Genomic DNA, 6413 nt, shown 5'->3' on the forward strand with positions numbered 1-6413 from the left:
CTCCAGCCTATCACCCTCACCTTAACCTCCTTCCACCTATTGCATTCCCAACGCCCCTCCCCCAAGTCCCTCCTCCCTACCTTTTATCTTAGCCTGCTTGGCACATACTTCTAGGCAATGCATTCCAGGCCCTAACTATTTGCTGTGTTAAAAATCTTCCTTTTCCTCTTTAATTGCTTTTTTTTTTAAAACCAAACACTTTAAAACTCTACTGTCTGGTTCTTGATCCTGTTTAGAGCAGGAACAGTTTTTCTCTTTTTACTTTTTCCAGATCTCTTAGAACTTTTCAATATCATATGATATCTCCTCTTAGGAATGTTGCCCTAAAGAGGGAATAAAATGTACAAATTTGAAACCAGTAAATTGCTGTTTCACCTCTAAGTGGTGATTGTGCATCTCCGATGGCAGGAGATAAAAGGGCACTGTTGCATTTGTTTACACAGTAAAGTGGATAGAATGATGACATTGATTTGAAGAGTGAGCTAAGGCTTCATTAAGTTAATGACCCTTTGACTACTGAAAAGGAAAATGTTTGTCAGTGGAGTAAATGCCACTTAAAGCTGCTGGGATGGAAGGTGACACGAAGGAAATCCTCATCACTTGAGGGAAGAGGAAACATTGTCTGAAGCACTGTTAGCTTGGTACCTGCCATTTCCGTCATAAATTGTCTTGACATAAATTGCAATGGACTTGCATTCGTTTTTGCTTCTTTTCCCTTTCACATAATAGAAGCTTTACAATCTTGTAACAACAAAGTGTAGAACTTGTTATGTGATTTGATAGGAATGTTTTTGCAACTAATGTGTCCTATGTAGTGCCAGTGTAAAGATGGTACAGAATATTTTAATATTAAAGCCATTGGGGAAGAAGATTTGCTGCAGCTCATGTGATAAAACCTTCACATCTTTGGTTTACAAATTAAAGGGAAAAGGTGAGGGAACATAAACAAAAAACAGTTGCATAAAAATGGCAAAAAAAAGGTACTGATCCTGGCAAGTAGGAAAAAATGCGAAGAAAAGCCAAGGGTAAACTGAGATATAAAGGGTGCAAAGAAAATCACAAAACAGAACGATTATGCCAGCAATGTAGTTATTTTGAATAATTACATTTGTTTCATATTTATACTAGAGGTAGCTATCAGAAGGTTGGAAATACACAGGAAGCCAACATTGAATCAAGGACAGATTTATGAAAATGACACTAATGAAGAGAATAATGACTCTGTGACAAATCCCTAGGACCAGAAGGTATCCATCCCAGGGCTTTAAAGAAAGTATATGAGAATAATAGAAGTTGCATACTATAATCTTCCATAGTTCCCAATTGAAGAATTGTACCCTTGATGTCTACTCCTGAATGAGTGTTTCATATTCCTGAGGGTTACAACAATTTGATGAGCTGTCTTCGCAAGTCAAGCACTGGTCCTTCTGAGAATTCCTTTTTTTTTTAAAAAAAAAAGGAAGAGCCATTACATCAACAGGAATAGACTTCACCTGTGGAACTTTGGTCAAGTATCAGCAGTGAAAAGGTGATGTGACGTAACATAACTGTGATAGCATCCAAACTGACAGAGTGCCTTTAACGTGGAGGTGTACCCCATATTTCAACAAAAAAGCAGGAGAGGCATTGTGAACAGCCATGGTCTTTTTCCTAGCATAGGGGAATTCTAAAACTTGAGGGCATAGGTTTAAGGTAGAGAGGAGAAAGATTTAAGCAAAAACTTGAAGGATAATATAGACTGATAGGAAAAGGTGGTGATGTGGCCTTGCTGGTGAAAGGGATCAGTGCTGTAATGAGCAATGACATAAGTACAGGAGATCAAGATGTGGAATCAGTCTGGGTAGAAAAAAGCAGTATGTTGTAGAACCAACCAGGGAACAGGTTACCCAGGATCTGGTGTTGTGTGATGAGGAGAGATTAATTGATGACATCATAGTTAAGGATCCTGTAGGGAGTAGTGACCATCATACGTTGGATTCAAAATGCAGTTTTGAGAAAGTGGAGTCCCAAAGTAGTGTTCTGGAATTTTAAAAAATTATATAGGCATGAGGACAGATTTTGCCTGAGTAGTTTGGTGAGCTGATGAGCAATGACATGTTTAAGGACCTACCCGATTCCTTACAACTAAAATATATCTCAGAGAGAAAGATAGATAGTAAGGGGGGTAAAAAATATCAATGGCTAAACAAAGAGATCAAGGACAATATAAAGTCAAAAACTAAGGTATACCATATTGCAAAGGCCAGTGGTGGAATGAAAGATTGGGAAACTTTCAAACATAAACAGGGATACTAAAAAATTAATAAAAAGCAGTAAGATAAATTTTGAAAGAAAACTCTCAAAATATCAAAGGATAGCAAAAGTTTTTTCCAATGTGTAAAAGAGTTGCCAATGTGAATGTTGGTCCCTGGAAGATGAAACCAGGACAGTTAATGGTAGGGAATATAGTGATGGTGGAGGTGCTGAATAAATACTTTGCCTCAGTTTTCATGGTGGAGGATAATAGTACCATCCCTATTGGAACAAGCAAGTCAGGGGCAATAGATTAGATTACTTAGTGTGGAAACAGGCCCTTTGGCCCAAGTCCACACCGACCCGCAACTCACCCAGACCCATTCTCCTACATTTACCCCTTCACCTAACACTACGGGCAATTTAGCATAGCCAATTCACCTGACCTGCACATTTTTGGATTGTGGGAGGAAACCGGAGCACCTGGAGGAAACCCACGCAGACACTGGGAGAATGTGCAAACTCCACACAGAGAGTCGCCTGAGGCGGGAATTGAATACGGTAGAACTTAGAACTTCCTCAATGTTGATTGAGGAAAGGTACTGAGCAAACTGCTAGGATTGAGGACAGACAAGTTCCCTGGGCCTGTGGCCTCCATCCAAGGGTAGTAAAGAAAGTTGCAGCAGAGATAATAGATCCATTGGTTACAATATTCCAAGATTCCCCAGACGCAGGAAAGGTTCCAGTGGATTGGAAAATGGCTAATTTATTGCCCTTATTCAAAAAGCAAGGGAGACAAAATGCAAAATTACAAATCTGTTAGTTTAATATCTGTTGTTGGGGAAGTGTTAGAATCGATTATCAAGGAAGCAGTATCGGGACATTTGGAAAGTCAAAATGCTATCTGTCAGTGTCAGCTTGGTTTTATGAAGGGAAAATCATGTTGAAGAACTCTAACAAATTAGTTAAAAGTGGCAAGCAAAGTGCGTAATGGGGATGCTGTAGATGTAATATGTCTGGACTTCCAGAAGGTGCTGCACAAGAGGTTAATTCACAAGGCTGGATCATATGGGATTTGGGGTAATTTATGAGCTTGGATAGATGACTGTCTCTGTCCATCAGCCAGTCAGGATAATTTTTTTTTTCTGGATGGCAAGATGTAACTAGTGGGGTGCCACAGTGTTCGGTCCTTGGACCGCAGTTATTTAGAATCTACATTAATGATGTGAATACAGGGATAGAAGGCTGAATAGCCAAATTTGCTGATGACACAAAAATAGGAGGGACGGTAATGAGGAAATAACCTTACAAATAGATATAGATGAGTGAGAGAGGGCCAAAATGTGGCAGATGGAGTTTAATGTGGATAAGAGCAAGTTCATACATTAAGAGTTGATAAAATGGGAAGGCAAGCTATTATCTTAATGGGAGAGACTTTGGGGTACTCTGGTGCACAAGGGTCTAGGTGTACTTGTTCATAAGTCTCAAACCAGTATGCAAGTAGAGCCAATAACAAAGAAAGTGAATGGAATATTGGTTTTTACAGCTAAGAAAATAGCACATAATGGTAAGGAGGTATTGTTGCAAAGGTATTGGTGAGACTGCATTTAGAGTACTGTGCACAGTTTTGGTCTCCTTATTTGTGGAAAGATGTGACATTGGGATCAATTTAGTGAACCTCCTCTGAACCACCTCCAGAGGTGAGGGGTTTGTTGTATGAAGAAAAATTTAAAAGTTTAGGCCTATACTCTGAAATTTAGAAGAATGACGGGAGATCAAATTGAGATATTCAGGATTATAAAATAGACTAAGTGGATGCTTCCTCTTGTGGGGCATTCTAGGACAAGAACTTATAGTTCTAGGATAAAAGGTAGCAAATTTAAAACAGTTAAATCTGTGGAATTCGCAACCTCAAAGTATGGTGGAGGCTGGGACAGTGAGTAAATTTGAGGAGTTAGTCAGATTTTTAATTGGTGATGGGTTGAAGGGATATGGAGAGAAGGCAGGAAAATGGGAGTGAGGAGCATTTTCACCATGATTGAAGGATGGAGCAGACTCTTGGGCCAAATGGCCTAATTCTACACTCCTATCTTATGAACTTATAATTAAACGGAGGGTCGTGTGTGTATGGAACAAGCCAACAAAGGAAGTGACAGTGATGAGTACAATTATGTTTTCAAAAGCATCTGGATGGGTACATGAATAGGAAGGGTTTTGAGGGGTGTGGGTCAAATGCTGGCAAATGGGACTAAGTCAGATTGGGACATCTGGTAGGCATGGACCAAAAGGCCTATTTGTGCTGTATGACTGAATTGAAAAATTATGCACATGACTTCACTATTTAAGATGAATGGAGGGGGCAAACCAATTAATTTAATGTAAGTTACTACTGCCTTTAACAAAGAATTGGATAGCTGAAAACCTTGAAATCTTTCAGCTCTTCAGAGATGCCCTGGACTGAATTGTAAAGGATGTTATTCCCATTGAACATGATTTAACTTTGAAGTGACTGAAGTAGCAGACAAGGATGTTTAGGAATATTATGAGCTTCCTGAAGGCATTTTATAAAGGCAACTGCAAGAAACTGTTAGTTAAAATTGAATCCCACAGATCCAAAAGCAATTATTGACCCGATTAGCAAATTGGCTGAGTGGCAAAAGACATAGTCATTGAGATGTACAGCATAGAAACAGATCCTTCGGTTCAACTTTTCCACGCTGACCAGATATCCCAACCCAATCTAGTCCCACCTGCCAGCACCCAGCCAGTATCCCTCCAAACCCTTCCTATTCATATACCCATCCAGATGCCTTTTAAATATTTCAATTGTACCAGCCTCCACAACTTCCTCTGGCAGCTCATTCCATACACTTACCACCCTCCGTGTGAAAAAGTTGCCCCTTCGGTCTCTATTATATCTTTCTCCTCTCACCCTAAACCTATGCCTGCTACTTCTGGGCTCACCCCACCCCAGGGAAAAGACTTTGTCTATTTATCCTATCCATGCTGCTCATGATTTTATAAACATCTATAAAGGTCACCCCTCAGCCTCTGACACTACAGGGAAAACAGCCCTAGCCTGTTCAGTCTCTCCCTCTAGCTCAAATCCTCCAATGCTGGCAACATCCTTGTAAATCTTTTCTGAACCCTTTAAAGTTTCACAACATCTTTCTATAGGAAGGAGACCAGGATTGCATGCAATATTCCATCAGTGGTCTAACATGACCACATGACCTCCCAACACCTGTACTCCATACTCTGACCAATAGGAAAGCATACCAAATGCTACCTTCACTATCCTATCTACCTGTGACTCCTTCAAGGAGCTATGAATGTACACTCCAAGGTCTCTTTGTTCAGCAATATTCCCATTAAGTGTATAAGTCCTGCTAAGATCTGCTTTCTCAAAGTTCAGTACCTCACATTTATCTAAATTAAACTCCATCTGCCACTTCTCAGCCCATTGGCCCATCTGAACAAGATCCCGTTGTAATCTTGAGGTAATCTGCTTTGCTGTCCACTACACCTCCAATTTTAGTGTCATCTGCAAGCTTACTAACTATAACTTATATAAATGATGAGGAGTAGTGGACCCAATACCGATCCGTGGGGCACTCCACTAGTCACAGGCTTCCAGTCTGAAAAACAACCCTCCATCACCTGATCTATGCTTGTATGTGACTTCAGTCTGACATCAATTTAGTCATTTCATCTGAAATGTCTTGGCATGCCACTCAATTGTATTAAATAGTCAGCAGTAAAGCAATCAACGTTGGCTTTAAATGTGTACAATGTCACGAACGCAACAGGTATCTGAAGGGAGGTTAGTCAAGATTGAGGGAACTCTGAATAAAGGTGAGAAAAGATTGATATGGTATGGTCACCTGTTGTGCAGAAAGGTAATATGTTGAGGTGAGTGATGAACATTCCTGTTTACTTTATTACTGGCAATCCCAAGACCAAATGGAATGTTGTGGTTGTAATATTTTCTTTTAAGAAAAGGATCGAAAAAAGAATGGATGATTAGTCAGTGTTCTCCATCTTTAGCCAAATCAGCATTGAGACAATTCCCAAGTAAAATAGGAAAAGCCAAAGGAAATCATGTTGGCCTTATCAGTAACACCCAAATCAAGAAAGGTATTTTGCAAAGTTTTTTTTTCAGGAAAAAAAATTGGATAAAT

Source organism: Chiloscyllium plagiosum, chromosome 9 (assembly GCF_004010195.1).
Source record: "Chiloscyllium plagiosum isolate BGI_BamShark_2017 chromosome 9, ASM401019v2, whole genome shotgun sequence".
In the NCBI taxonomy this organism is placed as follows: domain Eukaryota; kingdom Metazoa; phylum Chordata; class Chondrichthyes; order Orectolobiformes; family Hemiscylliidae; genus Chiloscyllium; species Chiloscyllium plagiosum.